The following is a 17,206-nucleotide window of genomic DNA, read 5'->3' on the forward strand; positions in this document are numbered from 1 at the left end:
AAAGTTGGTAATTCTAAGAAGCACAAGTGTTTGCCAGCAAATTCCACAGATGAAATGTGTAATTGGGATGAAGCATTTGCAGAACTATATGTCTGAGGCAGTTAAGACCAATAGTGCCCAGAGGATTAAGCCTTTTTTTTGGTTTTAGGACTATACTGTATATTTTATTTATTACTCATACAATAGAAAAAGACACATTATCTACTAATATTTCTTTGAAAAAAGACTTTCTTGTTGAATAACTACAGAGAACTCACCTTTCTGGCAAGGCATTTAACTATTGTAATCAAGGAGAGGCAGTGATTTTCCACAATAAGTAATTTCTAGGGAATTCCCTGGTGGTCCAGTGTATAGGAATCAATACTTTCACTGCCAAGGGGCCAGGTTCAATCCCTGGTGGGGGGAATTAAGATCTCAAAAGCCGAAAGAAATCAAAGAGGACACTAATAGATGGAGAAATATACCATGTTCATGGATTGGAAGAATCAATATAGTGAAAATGAGTATACTACCCAAAGCAATTTACAAATTCAATGCAATCCCTGTCAAGCTACCAGCCACATTTTTCACAGAACTAGAACAAATAATTTCAAGATTTGTATGGAAATACAAAAAACCTCGAATAGCCAAAGCAATCTTGAGAAAGAAGAATGGAACGGGAGGAATCAACTTGCCTGACTTCAGGCTCTACTACAAAGCCACAGTCATCAAGACAGTATGGTACTGGCACAAAGACAGACATATAGATCAATGGAACAAAATAGAAAGCCCAGAGATAAATCCACACACATATGGACACCTTATCTTTGACAAAGGAGGCAAGAATATACAATGGAGTAAAGACAATCTCTTTAACAAGTGGTGCTGGGAAAACTGGTCAACTACTTGTAAAAGAATGAAACTAGATCACTTTCTAACACCGTACACAAAAATAAACTCAAAATGGATTAAAGATCTAAATATAAGATCTGAAACTATAAAACTCCTAGAGGAGAATATAGGCAAAACACTCTCAGAAATAAACCACAGCAGGATCCTCTATGATCCACCTCCCAGAATTCTGGAAATAAAAGCAAAAATAAACAAATGGGATCTAATTAAAATTAAAAGCTTCTGCACAACAAAGGAAACTATAAGCAAGGTGAAAAGACAGCCTTCTGAATGGGAGAAAATAATAGCAAATGAAGCAACTGACAAACAACTAATCTCAAAAATATACAAGCAACTTATGCAGCTCAACTCCAGAAAAATAAACGACCCAATCAAAAAATGGGCCAAAGAACTAAATAGACATTTCTCCAAAGAAGACATACGGATGGCTAACAAACACATGAAAAGATGCTCAACATCACTCATTATTAGAGAAATGCAAATCAAAACCACAATGAGGTACCACTTCACACCAGTCAGAATGGCTGCGATCCAAAAATCTGCAAGCAATAAATGCTGGAGAGGGTGTGGAGAAAAGGGAACCCTCCTACACTGTTGGTGGGAATGCAAACTAGTACAGCCACTATGGAGAACAGTGTGGAGATTCCTTAAAAAATTGCAAATAGAACTACCTTATGACCCAGCAATCCCACTTCTGGGCATACACACCGAGGAAACCAGAATTGAAAGAGACACATGTACCCCAATGTTCATCGCAGCACTGTTTATAATAGCCAGGACATGGAAACAACCTAGATGTCCATCAGCAGATGAATGGATAAGAAAGCTGTGGTACATATACACAATGGAGTATTACTCAGCTGTTAAAAAGAATTCATTTGAATCAATTCTGATGAGATGGATGAAACTGGAGCCAATTATACAGAGTGAAGTAAGCCAGAAAGAAAAACACCAATACAGTATACTAACACATATATATGGAATTTAGGAAGATGGCAATGACGACCCTGTATGCAAGTCAGGAAAAAAGACACAGATGTGTATAACGGACTTTTGGACTCAGAGGGAGAGGGAGAGGGTGGGATGATTTGGGAGAATGGGAATTCTAACACGTATACTATCATGTAAGAATTGAATCGCCAGTCCATGTCTGACGTAGGGTGCAGCATGCTTGGGGCTGGTGCATGGGGATGACCCAGAGAGATGTTGTGGGGAGGGAGGTGGGCGGGGGGGTCATGTTTGGGAATGCATGTAAGAATTAAAGATTTTAAAATTAAATAAAAAAAAAAAGATCTCAAAAGCCATGCCACAGTCAATAATAAAATAGAAATAATAAATAATAATAAAATAAAATAGTGAAATAGATTGCCAGTCCAGGTTCGATGGATAAGACAGGGTGCTCAGGGCTGGTGCACTGGGATGACCCTGAGGGATGGGATGGGGAAAGAGGTGGGAGAGAGGGTCAGGATGGGGAACACATGTACACCCATGGCTGATTCATGTGAATGTATGGCAAAGACCACCACAATATTGTAAAGTAATTAGCCTCCAATTAAAATTTTTAAAAATTAAAAAATTAAAAATAATAATTTCTAAGACTCTCCTTCCTTCATCACCTCTTTTAAATAGTGTATTTACTAATTTAATGCTCTGCATCTGCTAAATATATGATTTATTTCTGCCTGCAAGATCACTATCTATCTTCAATTATTAATTGCTAATCTGTAAGGTATTGATGCTGTTTTATTCAAAGTATATAGTGTGTAGCAAGTGCCACACACAATAGACATACTTGAATAATTTCTCTGCTTTCAACTTAACCTGGTCTTTCCTTTCTTTGGACCAGTACTCTGCTTGAATGTTTCTTTGTGGTTTATATGTTTATTTGTTGCTAGTAATAAGTTACTTGATATTGAACAATCTTATATTATTACCTGATGGTGGTTTAGTCACTAAGTTATATCCCATGTGCGATAGCTGGCGAGGCTCCTCTGTCCATGGGATTTTCCAGGCAAGAATACCAGAGTGGGTTGCCATTTCCTTCTCCAAGGAACCTGATTATTATCTCCTTTTCTACCTAGACTGTAAACTTCTCTAGGGCCAATTCCTAGGGCATTTGGTTTCTTCAGAACTCCATAATACCTACCACAGCTTTTGCACATTTCACTACAAAATTATTCAAGAAAGGAATGATGATTGTGTGACTATTATTCATAAATATTTATACTTCAAGAAATCCCTGTGTTGCATGAAAGGAGAGAAGGTTAGCATTCCCCTTGACAAGGATGGAAGAGGCTCTCAGGCCTGACAGCACGCATATGGTTAAGGCATTGCCACCTACTTCATGGCATCTAACCACTGTTTTAAAAAAAATGAAAGAAAGAAAAGAAATTCCTGGCCATCCAACAACGCTCTGGGTTGCTGGAAGATATATATACGTGTCTGTGTGCACGTGCCTAAAAGGGAAAGTATAAATTACGTGAGGTGCCCACAAGAAGAACACTTGAAGTGGGCCTCGATTCCCAGAAGTACCACATTTTATCTCTTTACCTGAGTCCACCTCTGGTGACCAAACTGATTTTTGACCACATTACCCTGCCAAGAACTCACAAGGACTTGCACTTTGGCACTAATTACAAAGCCCATAGTCTAACCGTAATCATGTAGCAGGCATTCTCTTCTGGATTCAAATATTTATTGCAGCACCTCCATAATTAAAATTGAGTGGTATGGTATTTATATTCATCAGCATTATGAAGAGTTTATGTCTATATTTTGAGGAAAAAGAATTAAAATGTCCACGTTTTTCTTTTACCCTGAGAATCGTGACTTCCATTTATAAGCATTCCAGTTTCCCTTAAAAATATGAGACCAGTTTTTTAAAGGTTTCCACCCACCCAACTAAATATGAGCTGGAACATCCTGTGAAAATACTGTGCAATCTGGGTAGCAATCCAGAGTCAAACTGGAGAACTGAAATATGTCTTCATCATCTTGGGGAAAAAAACCTAAATACCAACCATTCCAACTAAGAAACTGTGTTAGCAATTGATTTTGATATTGTAGGCCTGATCCAGAGCAATCAAATCTTTTTCTTCAGAATGAAAACAATATCCTAGCCTTCCCATTCACCTTCTCAGGGCAGAAGGAGGAGACACATCTAAAGACCCCACCAATCCTTGACTCAGTGAAACTCACTATCTTTCAAAACTCCCTGGCACTGTAGATCCCACTCCTCTATTCCTATCACTGCCTGCGTTCTCTTCTAATCCCAAGGTCAGCTAACCACGGATTCTACTTTCAGATAGGAAAGGTTTGCACGATGATATAGGGCAATTCACATTTGGGCTTCAGTAAGATAGCTGCAGGAGAAGGCAATGGCAACCCACTCCAGTACTCTTGCCTGGAAAATCCCAGGGACAGAGGAGCCTGGTGGGCTGCTGTCTATGGGGACGCACAGAGTTGGACGTGACGGAAGTGACTTAGCGGCAGCAGCAAAAGGATAGCTGCATGCTTGCATCACTTTTCTCCCCAAAGATTTTTCAATTACATTTTAATTTTCTAAAATTGCAACACAGAAAGAAAAAAAATAGATATTGCAACTAAGAGAGAGCCCAATCTTGTGCCATGTTCTATGAACCCACCCTTTTGCCTTCTTCCAACCTCCTACTGTGGCTCTTTATTGGCTGAATCCACTCAAAAATAATTCAGCCACTGTCTCTCTCTCTTTCTCTCTCTCTCTCTATGTGTGTGTGTGTATAATAACTGAATTATAAGCAATAAGAAGAAACATTTGGGGAATTCCCTGATGTTCTAGTGGCTAGGACTCCATACTTCAGGGGAAGCAGGGGGCATAGGTTGAATCCCTGGTTAGGAGAACTAAGATCTCACATGGGTACAGCAGGGGAAAAAAAAACGAGAAGAAGTATCTGGCAGAAAATAATGGGAAGGATGACAGGCTTTTAAAAAACACTTTAGAAGAAAAAGTCAAAAAAGTTAAAATGATTAGATAGGAGATGAAAAATAAGGAGGACAAGTAACCAAAATCCAATTTGGAGAAACCAGTGCATCTAACAAAGAGTTTAGAAGTAATGGAACTAAGAAAATTATTAAAAGATGTAATATACCCTCCTATATCTGTTCTCTCCTTTCATAAAAATAGCATTTTGGCTGGCCATGTGGTCAGTAAGCTAGACCTAGTTTCTCAGCCTTCCTTCTAACTAGGTGTGGCCCTAAGACTAAATTCAAGCCAATGAGTGGTGGGCAGAAATGAGGGTCTGCCACTGTGGAGGTTTCCCTTAAAAGACTGAACCTGTGCCTTTCTAGCCCCTTGTCCTCTTCATGATGGCTGAAAAAAAAAAGAGATTCCCAGATTTAGCAAATAAAGAATGCCCAGTTCAATTTGAATTTCATGTAAAGGAACACATTTTCAGCATATCTCAATTATTGCATGAGACATACTTGTACTAAAGAATTATTTGTTGTTTATCTACAATTCAAATTAAACAGGGTGACCTATGTTTTATCTGGGAATCTTACAGTAGGTACTGAGAATGTCAGCATCTCCTTTGACCCACAGATGGAAGTCACCTGTGGAAGATGCCAGAGATGTGGCAGGCCTGAATTGACTACTTCTGGATTGCTATTAACACCAGAAACAGACCCAGCCTTCCATCTTGGCACTTCTATATATAAGGACCATTGTATTTCTAAGATCTTTTTGGTATAGGAGCTTAGCTTTTGCCTAAACTATATGTGAACTTTTTTTGTAATGTCAAAAATTAGAAGGACTTACCATGTTTCAGGAATTATTAAAAGAGAATATCTACTTGTGGGGAGGGGGAAGTTGTTAAGCTTAGATTATTTTAAAAAAGAAAAGAATCTTAAAAGTGAATTGGCTAAAGCAGGGGGTGATAAATTATAGCCCAGAGACTTAATCCAGTTTGCTGCCTGTTTTGGGGGGGGGGGGAAAGAAAGAAAATAAAGCTTTATGGGAATACAACCATGGTTATTTGTTTATTTGTCTGTGGCTGCTTCAGCACTTTAATTGCAAGAGACCGTATTGCCTGCAAAGCCTAAAATATTTTCTATCTGGGTCTTTCCAGAAAAAGTTTGCTGACCTCTGATCCAAAGGAAAAACATTACTGACTGCAGAACTCTTCTCAGTATGAATTGATAGGAACAGAGTTTTGAAGAAAAAAGAATGTGACAAGATGACAATCATGTAGGCATCCACATCTAAAAGCAGCAGATGACTTCCCTGGTGGTCCAGGGAAGTGGACCCACCTCACTGGACGTGAAGACTCCCCATTCCCGAGGCAGGGGGAATGGGTTTGATTGAAATACCCCACACGCCACGTGGCTAGCACCACAGCCAGAAAAAAAAAAAAAAAAAAAAAGCTGCAGAAAGACACTCTCAACTATATAAAGATTTGGGAAATACATCTCCTTTCCTCAAAACAATTCTCTGATATGATTGTGTCATTCACTAAGAGAGGACTTGGAGAAAATATAAAAGGAATGAAGCAACTGATTATTCTCATGATTAGATAGCATGTACACATTGTAAATCTTGAAAGAAGAGTACTAAAACGGAAAGTAATAATGCTGTCAGTATAATATACTAGAATAAGAATGAGGGTACAAAAAATTGAGAGGTGAAAGGACAAAGAAAGGTGAAAAAAGTGTTAACGGTAGTAATTTCCTCCATGGTTATAGGGAGTTATGGAAATAGTATTCTTACGGTATTTAATGTAGAAGTGTTGAGTGACTAAATAACATAAATAATGTGAAAAGACAAGCCATGAACTAGCAGACGATGTATGTTGCTGATATATAACCCACCAAGGATTTATATCGAGTTTATAAAAAGCCCCTATAAACCAATAAATAAAATACAAAAAGATAAATAGGCAGTTCACAAAAGAGGAAACACACGTGGCCACTAACCATAAAAGATGCTCAGTATCACTGGAATCAGGATAATGCAAATTAAAGTGATAATGAGACCATTTCAAATCCATCAGACTGGCAAAAATAAGTCTGATAACATCAAGTGTTGAAGTGTTGATGAAAACAGAAGCTCTTACACACTGCAGGTGGGAAATATAAATTCATCACACCAGCAAATGGCAACTCTGGTTGCTCAGGCTCCACCCCCTAGATTGTCTGCAAAAGCTGTCAGGACTGTTATCTTCACCTTGAGATTCAAAAGAGGTCTCAAGTGTAAGGTGCCTTCATCTTTTTTTCCTATATTAACAGCATCCTGTTGCTTGAGACCAAAAGCTTTGAGGCAGCCTTGATTGACTTTCTCTCACACCCCACATCTGACCATCAGTAAACTCTCAGCTCTAACATCAAATCGTATCCAGCTTCTACTCACCTCCATAGTTCTCACTCAAATCCAAGCCAATCGTCTGCCGCCTGAATGAAGATGACAGTCTTCAGTGTTGGAGCATCTGCCCACAGCTTAGGTCTGCTCTCAACATGGGAGCCAGGGTCATCCCTTTTAGGACCTAAGTCAGATCACGTCACTTCTTTGCTTAAAACCATCTACTGACTTCCCATTTCACTTGGAAAAAGAGCCCTAACTTAAAATTATTCTACTTATTTGGCTGTGCTGGATCTTCACTGAGGAAAGTGAGATCTAATTCCCTGACCAGGGATAGAACCCAGGCCCCCTGCATTGAGAGCACAGGGTCTTAGCCACTGGACCACCAGGGAAGTCCTCCAAATTCTTACAATGCTTTACCTTGGTTCTCTTTGATCCACCTCCTGGCTATTGGTTCTAGTGCAGCCACACTCATACCCTTGCTGCTCCTCAAACACACACACACACTCCTGCAGCTCACCTGCTGTTTGCACCTGCTGTTCCCACTTTACTAGACAGGTCTTCCCTGATTCCCTGCCCCCACTTAAAATAGTATAGTATCCACCCACCCTACCCCAAGCCAACTGCTCTCTCCCCACCCTTTAGACTTTAATTTTTCAAAGCACTAATTGCCACCTGGTGTTTTGTATTTTTATTTATTGCATCTCTTCCCAGCTTCAAATGTTAACCTCAGAAGTACGGGAAATGTGTCTCTTGTTTATGGCTAAATCCTTGTGCCTTGAACAGACTTGGTTTATACTAGACACCCAATAAAATACGTGTTGAATAAATGAAAACCATTTTGACAAGCACATTTAAAAATATAATAGCTAGGAAAATTGAATAGCTACATATTCTATTCTAGAAAAAAATTTACTTCTATATGTCTCCCCCAGAGAAACTGCCCCTTTTGTATTCAAGTAGAAAGTAGAAAGTATCCCTTTCTAAAAAATCAGATATAATATGTTCTTCAGTAGGTGAAAGATAAAATCAGCTTTATGTAAGCAACACAAGTCTATTTAGCATGTAAAATGAATATATCACCAAATATCAATTTATATCAAGAGAATTATGTTGAGTGAAGAGGTAAGTTGTGAAGAGATGAGCAGTTTGAGTAAATACTATATACCTATGTATCCATATGAGCAACATATATTGTTTATGATAAACACATCTGAATGAAAAGTATAAAAATCATAGAATAATACACATCAACTTCAGAAGGGAAGAAGGAAGGACAGAAAAGAGGGGTGGCAAGGGTTTAGCTTAGTATTTCAGTTCTTTAAAAATAAGCTCTGGGTTTCCCTGTAGCTCAGCTGATAAAGAATCTGCCTGCAATGTAGGTGATCCCGGTTCAATTCCTAGGTCAGGAAGATCTCCTGGAGAAGGGATAGGCTACCCACTCCAGTATACTTGGGCTTCCTTGGTGCCTCAGTTGGTAAAGAATCTGCCTGCAATGCGAGAGACCTGGGTTCCATCCCTGGGTTGGAAAGATTACCTGGAAGAGGGCATGGCAACCCACTCTAGTCCTTGCCTGGAGAATCCCCATGGACAGAGGAGCCTGGTGAGCTGTAGTCCACGGGACTGCAGAGTCGGACACGATACAACTGAGTGACTAACACCCAAAATAAGCTCTGAAGACATATCAGAAACACATTCTACAACATATACAATATATTTAGACATAATATAGTATACAATACAATCTATTTAATCTATTTCCACAACACAATGAAAATCAGAAACTCTTAACAGCATTTGTCTTTGAGGTACGGAATTGAGAATGGGGAACGAGAAGCAGCAGCACCTTGATCACCATTTGGTCACCATTTTCCCCTAAAATTATTTATGAGAAAGCATTACTTCCGTTTTTTAAATGACAAATTTAACATGCCTTTCTTCAGTCTTTGTCAGGGCAAACTGATAGGAGAGTAAAAACACTGAGGGCCTGAAAAACAGAATTAACAAGCTTAAAATATGTATCTATCAAACTCCTCTGAAAATAAAAGAGTACCTGCCATCAGGGCTCCCAGGAAACAGTGAAGACCATATACCAAGCCATAAAAAAGGCTTCAGTATATTCACAAGGTATTAACAGAAACAGCATAAGATAGTTTTTCCATTTTCAGCTGGGAGGATGTACACTACAGGGCAAAGAAAAGAGAGTGAAGTCATAGGAGAAACAGAATGGTGATAAGGAGGTAGAGTTGGAAAGAAGAGATACTTGCTACTTCTTTCGCTAAAATACACTATAGAAATATTAGGGTCTTGAGGGGACTTCCTCGGCAGTTTAGTGGCTAAGACTCTGGGTTCCCAATGCAGGAGGCCTGGGGTTAAATCTCTGATCGTGGAATTAGATCCCATATGCCACTACTAAGACCCAGAGCAGCCAAATAAATAGTTTTCAAAAGTGGCTCTTGAAAATGAGATTGAGAATATGATTGCATATGTTGAGGGATGGAGCATGGGGGCAGGAAGGTAAATACATGAATTACAGAAACATGGAAATGGTTAACAGTGGAATGTTTTTGATGGATATCTTCACTCCAAAAGTGAATTGATCTTTTCACTTTCACCAACATTTTCTTCGGCCATTTCCAAAGGTGCGCATGAAGATCCCATACAGTGAGCCTAGCCACAACAACAGGAAAATTGCAAAATTGAATGGAAAAGTACATGCCCCAGCTCTCCAGCCTGTGAAGCGTCTCATTCAAATTTGTGCTACAGCCAACCTGCTACATGTCAGGGACCTCCAGTTTGTTCAAGGACACCCAAACTGCAAAATCGGATTTACTGAAGTTTTTTACGAGTAAAATTTAGGAGCATTTTATTTTATTGAGGAATAATTGATGAATAGAGCTGTATTTAAAGGGTACAATCTGATGATTTTATATACATAGATGTAGAATGATTACCAAGATCAAGGTCACTAATTTACTAATTTAATTAATCTTAAAATTTATTTATTTATTTTGGGCTGCACTAGGTCTTATTGTCAGGCGGGCTTTTCTCCAGTTGCAGAGAGTGGGGGCTACTCTAGTTGTACTGCGTGGGCTTCTCACTGCGGCGGCTTCTCTTGTTACAGAGCATGGGCTCCAGGGCTCGTGAGCCTCAGGAGTTGAGGCATGAGGGCTCAGTAGTTGCAGCTCCTGGGCTCAATAGCTGTGGCTCACAGGCTTAGTAGCTTTGCGACATATGGGATCTTCCTGCACCAGGGATTGAACCCATGTTTCCTGCAAAGACAGGCAGATTCTTTATGACTGAGCCACCAGGGAAGCCCTAATTTACTAATTTAAAAAATTGAGCTAATTACTGAAGAGGGAACTTAGAACCTTGATGTAAAAATCTCATTTAGAATTCCAATTCCAATTTTGAAAATTGCAGCTTCATCAGGCTAGGAACTGAGCTGATAAAAACAGCAAGTTAAATAGCACGTGGATTTGATCAAATGCATAAAGATTTGTGCTTCTCAATCCAGGCTAATTTCCAGGAGCTCTAAAAAACTCCTGAACCCTCCTACACTGTTGGTGGGAATATGAATTGGTACAACCACTATGGATAAAGTATGGAGGTTCCTTTAAAAACTAAAAATAGAACTATCATATGATCCAGAAATCCCACTCCTGGGCACATACCTTGAGAAAACCATAATTCAAAAAGATACACGCACCCCTATGTTCATAGCAGCAGTAGTCACAATAGCCAAGACATGGAAGCAATCTAAATGTCCATCAACAGAGGGATGGATAAAGAAGATGTGGAACATATATATGATGGATTATTACTCAGACATTAAAAAGAATGAAATAATGCTATTTGCAGCAAAATGGATGAACTTAGAGATTATCCTACTAAGTAAAGTCAGATAAATATATCCTATCACTTATATGTGGAACTGAAAAAGGTGATACAAAATGAACTTATTTACAAAATAGAAAGACTTCAAAAACAAACTTCTGGTTATCAAAGGGAAAATGTGGGGGCGGGGGGGATAAGTTAGGAGCTAGGTATTAACATATACACACTACTGTATATAAAATAGATAATCAACAAGGATGTACTGTATAGCATAGGGAATTCTACTCAATATTCTGTAGTAACCTATGTGGGAAAAGAATCTGAAAGAGAATGTATATACGTATATGTATAATTGAACCACTTTACTGTACAGATGAAACTAACATGACATCGTAAATCACCTGTACTCCAATATAAAATAAAAATTCAATTTTAAAAACTCCTGAGACTCAGGTCACACTGGAAACCTATTAATACAGCCCTCTGGGGATGGGGCACAGGCATTAGTGTTTTTGAAAGCTGCTTAGGTGACTGCATCCTACAGCCAAGACTGGTACCCACTGCTCTGGTTGCAAGTAGAGGAAAAGAGAATGGTTACATCACAGAAGTCTGCAGAAGCTTGACTCTTCAAAAAGTGTGTAAGGCTTCCCATTTCTGCGCTCTTTCATTCTAGAGCAGCAGGCATTTCAGAAGTTCTGATTTTGCCCAGAAATGTGAACTGTTCTGTTTAGACTTCATGAAAGCACATGTGGGCGATGTCACCATGAAATCATTGGCCATCTGGCAATGCAACAGGAAGTTATTCTGGTTTCAAATTAAAGTGAAACAAGTAGGGTGAGGCGGCAATTAAAACTTATCAAAATAGCTTTGATTTTCTGAGGGGCACAGAAGAGTATTCATCCTTTCCAAAGGGATTTTTTTTTCCTTCTTCCTATTTCCACAGAAAAGATTTTTTAAGCTAAGATTCGATTCTATTATTTTAAGAAACAAAATAAACCCTAATACTTCAAAGACTTTAATAAAAACATAAAGCTTTGCTTCTTAGTCTCCTGGAGAACTGTACATAAATCCAATTAATGCGAATTTGAAGGAAACATTGAAGCTTTAAAACTGAAACCGCTTTAAAATGTATGAAAGACTTAACAGGTACACGATCCAGGTGGGAACAGGAAGCATTCATGTAGGTAGGTGGGTGAGGGGAAAACAGTCTCTCTGTTTTTACCGTCACTTGGTGAGGGGAAAATGGTCTCCATAATATGTTTTTACCATCACTTAAGGGGATGTGGTGTCCTGAGGTAATCACCGTAACATCATCTGTTCTGCAACCAAGAATTGGCTGTCTTGTTTTACAATCCATCTCTCTCCCACTCCACACCTCTTCATAACTCTTGGCAATTATAGTGTCCTCCATTCCTATAATTTTGTCATCTCAAGAATGTTGTATAAATGGAATCACACAGTCTGTAACCTATTGGGATCACCTTTTTTCACTCAACATAATTCTCCGGTGATTCATCCATGTTGTCGGTGTATCAGTAGTTTGTTCCTCGTGATTACTGAGCCGTTCTCCACAATGTGGCCGTCTCTCAGTCTGTCTTACTATGCATGTGAGGAAGGACATCTGGGTTCTTTCCAGTTTGAGGCTGTTACACGAATCAAGCAGCAGTAAAAATATTTGCGTACAGGTTTTTGCATGAATGTAAGTTTTCATTTCTCTGGGATAAATACCCATGGGTGCAATTGCTGAGTCAAATGCTAATTACAGGGTTTGGGTTTTTCTTTAAGAAACTGCCAAAGTGTTTTCCAGGGTGACTCTACCACTTGGCATTCCCTCCAGCAATGTGTGAGTGATCAAGTTTCTCCACACCCTTGCCAGCATTTGGTGTTATCATTATTTTTTATTGTAGCCATTCTGATAAGTGTGTAGTAAGAGCTCATTGTGGTTTTAATTTGCATTTCCCTAATGTCTACTGACACAGAACATCTTGTCATGTAGTCTTCTTATGTTTGTTTTCTATATACTGTCCAGGTTTTCAGTTGTATTTAGCAGCAACAGGAAGGAAAGTACTCCATTATCTTTTATGGTGAGTCAAAATAGAATAGCAGTTAAGGCATCAAGTTCTGCTCTCACATGGCCAAGGTTCAAATCCTAGCTAAACTGAATTCTGGCTTTGCAAACTTGGTCAACCACTCTTTCCTCAGTTTTCCAAACTGCAAAATGGCAATAACACTCATCTTATTTTGAGGATTTAATTAAGGCAAAGCACTTCAAGTACTATGGTCAATTATTTCTATTAAATAGAATTCATATGCCTTTTATGAGCCAACTCATTAGAAAAGACCCTGATGCTGGGAAAGATTGAAGGCAGGAGGAGAAGGGGACGACAGAGGACAGGATGGTTGGATGGCATCATCAACTCAATGGACAGGAGTTTGAGCAAGCTCCAGGAAATGGTGAAGGACAGGGAAACCTGGTGTGCTGCAGTCCATGGGGTCACAAAGAGTCAGATACGACTGAGCGACTGAACAACAGCAAAATACCTTTTATAAAACTGATTATATGATTTCACAAAATTTTAATATTTGCATCACACTCATCTGGTTTTTTAATATTACAGAAAACTATTTTGATGACAAACTATTTTTCCTTTTTAAAATGACCTTTTCTGGGTGTATCAAGATTGCCTGACATGAAGACTAAGGCATAGTAAAATCTTTGTTGAATCACCTTCATAAATGTCTGTTTATCTCCTTGTTTATACCAATGGAATGAAATGGCTTTATAAAAAAATTAGGTTTCTTTCTGTTCATTGTGAAAAGTCAAGAAATGAAAAAATTAGAGAAGGTTGAAAATATAAAGGACTGATATTATAAAAAATAAAAACATTCCTGGAAAACCCCACAATGATCAAAAGCTATTAGTGTTTTCGTGTTCTATTTCTAGAGTTTCTTGAATGGACAGCTGAGTATATCTCACTCAGTTTCCTTTAACTAAATTTTTGTTGTGTTAGTCACTCAGTCGTGTCCAACTCTTGGAGAACCCATGGACTGTAGCTCGCCCGGCTCCTTGGTCCATGGAATTCTCCAGGCAAGAATACTAGAGTGGGTTGCCGTTCCCTTCTCCAGAGGATTGCCCCAACCCAGGGATAAATTCGGGTCTCCCACATTGCAGACAGATTCTTTATCATCTGAGTCACCAGGGAAAATACTTGTTAAGCTTTCGATTATTTGGGTCAACTGTAGGCATGTCTATGAATTAATGACTTCAACATATAAAATGATCATTTACTCATTGTCAGGGATTGTGATGGAGGCTATGAACACACACAGATGCATAAGCAATGTCCTGTAGGGAATTTATATTCTGGTAGAATAGATTAAAACTTTCCTAGAAATCATCATGCTTTGAGGTAGAAGACGAGGTACCAAAGGACATACAGGAAAACTCCAAGGTCTAGGGAATCAATTAGAAGTGAAATGAGATTTAAAAGGGGTAGAACTGGGACATGCAGAATTGGAAGAAAGGGCATTTTAGAATTAGTACAATCACAAAAATAGCAAAGTAGGATGCATCCTCAGGGCCCAGTGAGCAGTTCAGGTTGACTGGACCATAGTTGGCAGGAAGAAGGTTCATGAGAGAGAAAGATGAGAAGACAGGTAAGGACTGAAAAGTCCAGAACCTTTAATGAAATTAATCTAAAGAGCAGAGAGTCTATATAGTAGATAAATGGTGGGGGCAGGGCAGGGGGAAGTTCACTAAAAGTTTTGAGGCATGGAACTGAGTGATATCACAGGAGCTAATCAAGTAGCACCATGGTTGGCAGAGGAAATACTGGATGGAGGCCACATACACGGAAGGGAAGAGAGTCAGAAATGTGAGCAAGGACTGTGGCAGTAAGCCTAGGTATATGGAGGTAAGAGCCTGATCAGGACAGTCATAGTGGAAACAGAAGTATTGGACAGTCTGAATCCACACGACTCAGATTCAATTGATAATCTGAGACCTATTTTGGGAGGGGGGCTTTGGACCTATTGACTTCCAAGTTCCCGATAGATTTCAGGTGCATCAGCAGGCGGAAAGCTGAGCCAGGGTGGCAGAACAAGATGAGAGCTGAAAATCCATTGTTTACCTTGTATCTGCCATTAGTGATAATCTGGTAAAGTAAGCCTCTTTCTTTAGTAATACTTTTCTAACTTGTTTCTTGGGTAGTCTTCTTTGATGAGTCATCTCAAGAAATCCTATTAAGATTTTAATCAAATAGTATTAAATGGATAAATTAATTTGGAAAGAATTCACTTTTAGTACGTAAGAATAGAATACTGCATTTTCCTATTAATGAACATTAGTATTCCCTTCAGTTATTTGTCTTCCTGTATCACCCTCAGTGAAGTTTTATCTTTCTTTCATGTCATTCTTATTTCTTACCAGGCTTGTGTGCATGTGTGTGCAGTCATGGACTGTAGCCCACCAGGCTCCTCCGTCCATGGAATTTTCCAGGCAAGTATACTAGAGTGGGTTGCTATTTCCCACTCCAGGGGATCTTCCCAACCCAGGGATGGAACTTGAGTCTCCTGTATTGACAGGCAGATTATTTTCCACTGTGCCACCTGGGAAGCCCTTATTATGCCTATTCTCGGGTATTTTATACTTTATAGTGATTTATGATTATAGATTTTCAAACCATTTATTGGTATACAGAAAAATAACCAATTTGCATATTTATTTTATAACTAACCAACTTACTGAACTTTCTCCATAGCTCTAAGAGCTTCTCTTTCCTCTTCTTTCTGTTATTTATATTGATTTAATTTTCTTATTTCACATGATGACTAGAACAGCCAGAGCAATTCTGGATAGTAGCAACTGCTAAGGGAAGAAACACTAGGTGTTTCCTTAGCCCTTGCATATTCAGAAAAGTCAGTATGTTTTCCTCATAAATGAAAAGCAATTTTATCTTACCTGTGCTATTTTTGGTTTGGGGTGGGTTTTTTTTTTTTTTTAATTCTTACTCACTTTGCTTTTTAAACCTTACTTTGCCTTTTTATTTCATCCTGTCATTTTTCAGACTTTTTCTTCCCTCTTTGTCATTCTGCTTTCATTCACTGAGATAGCATTTTCCTGCACTTTGTGGAGGAAGGCAAAGAGATTCCTGAAATTCTTCAAAACTTTGTGGAGATTATTCTCTTCCTCTAGCTTTATACCATATTTGATAGACCCTTATTTTTCTTCTGCTTCTCATTCTTCAGTAAGATCCGCTCACACTTTTTGTCAACAGACAGAAGTGTGGACTGTCCTGGTCCCACTCTGAATATTTGTGAGAAGATGGAGGTCCCTTCTCAAATCTACCATTTGAGAGCAGGTTAAAATTCTGCTTGTCCACTTTCCAGTTTTTAGGGTCTTTTCAATTGTGATCTACTTGTGACATCTCACCCCTTGCGCTTCAAAATTATGGAATCATTGAAAAGTTAATATCCTCACTAGGTACCTGTAATGGTTAATTTTTGTGTCAACTTGACTGGGCCAAGGGGTGCCCAGATATTTGATCAAACATAATTCTGGGTGTGTCCATGATGGTGTTTCTGGATAGGATTAACATGTAAGCGAGTAGATTGAGTAACAAAAGGAGATGACAGAGGACAAGATTTCTGGATGGCATCACTGACTCAGTGGACATGAGTTTGAGCAAGTTCCAGGAGATGGTGAAGGACAGGGAAGCCCAGCATGCTGCAGTCTATGGGGTTGCAAAGAATTGGACCTGATTTAGCGGCTGAACAACAGCAGACTGAATAAAGCGGATTACCTGCCCCAAGGTGGATGGGCCTTATCCAACCAGTTGAAGGCATGAACAAAGCAAAAAAACTGAGGGAGAAGGAACTCCTTTTGCCTGACTGCCTTCCAGCAGGGGCACTGCTTTTTTTCTCTGCCTCTGAACTCAAGGTGAAATACTGGCTCTTCAAACCTGCCAGCTTTAGACTTGAACACCACGTTCTGCTGAGCCTTCAGCTTGCCCACTTCAGCTCCTGGGACTTCTCAGTCTTCAAAATTGGGTGAGTCAATTCCTTATGAAAAAATGTCTTTCTATACACATTGCATTGATACTGTTTCTCTGGAGAACCCTAATACGGCACTCCTACGGGCATTCTCCG

The 17,206-nt window shown here is 39.1% G+C and overlaps 1 non-coding gene across 1 annotated transcript; it reads left to right on the forward strand.

The window, feature by feature from the left end:
- The first annotated feature begins 3,132 nt into the window (after positions 1-3,132).
- On the forward strand, positions 3,133-3,258 carry LOC138417943 (U6atac minor spliceosomal RNA). Its single transcript, XR_011248359.1, has one exon. It is a non-coding gene; the product is annotated as a U6atac minor spliceosomal RNA (small nuclear RNA).
- The last annotated feature ends 13,948 nt before the right edge of the window (positions 3,259-17,206 follow it).

The sequence above is a fragment of the Ovis canadensis genome, chromosome 13 (genome assembly GCF_042477335.2).
Source record: "Ovis canadensis isolate MfBH-ARS-UI-01 breed Bighorn chromosome 13, ARS-UI_OviCan_v2, whole genome shotgun sequence".
Lineage (NCBI taxonomy): Eukaryota > Metazoa > Chordata > Mammalia > Artiodactyla > Bovidae > Ovis > Ovis canadensis.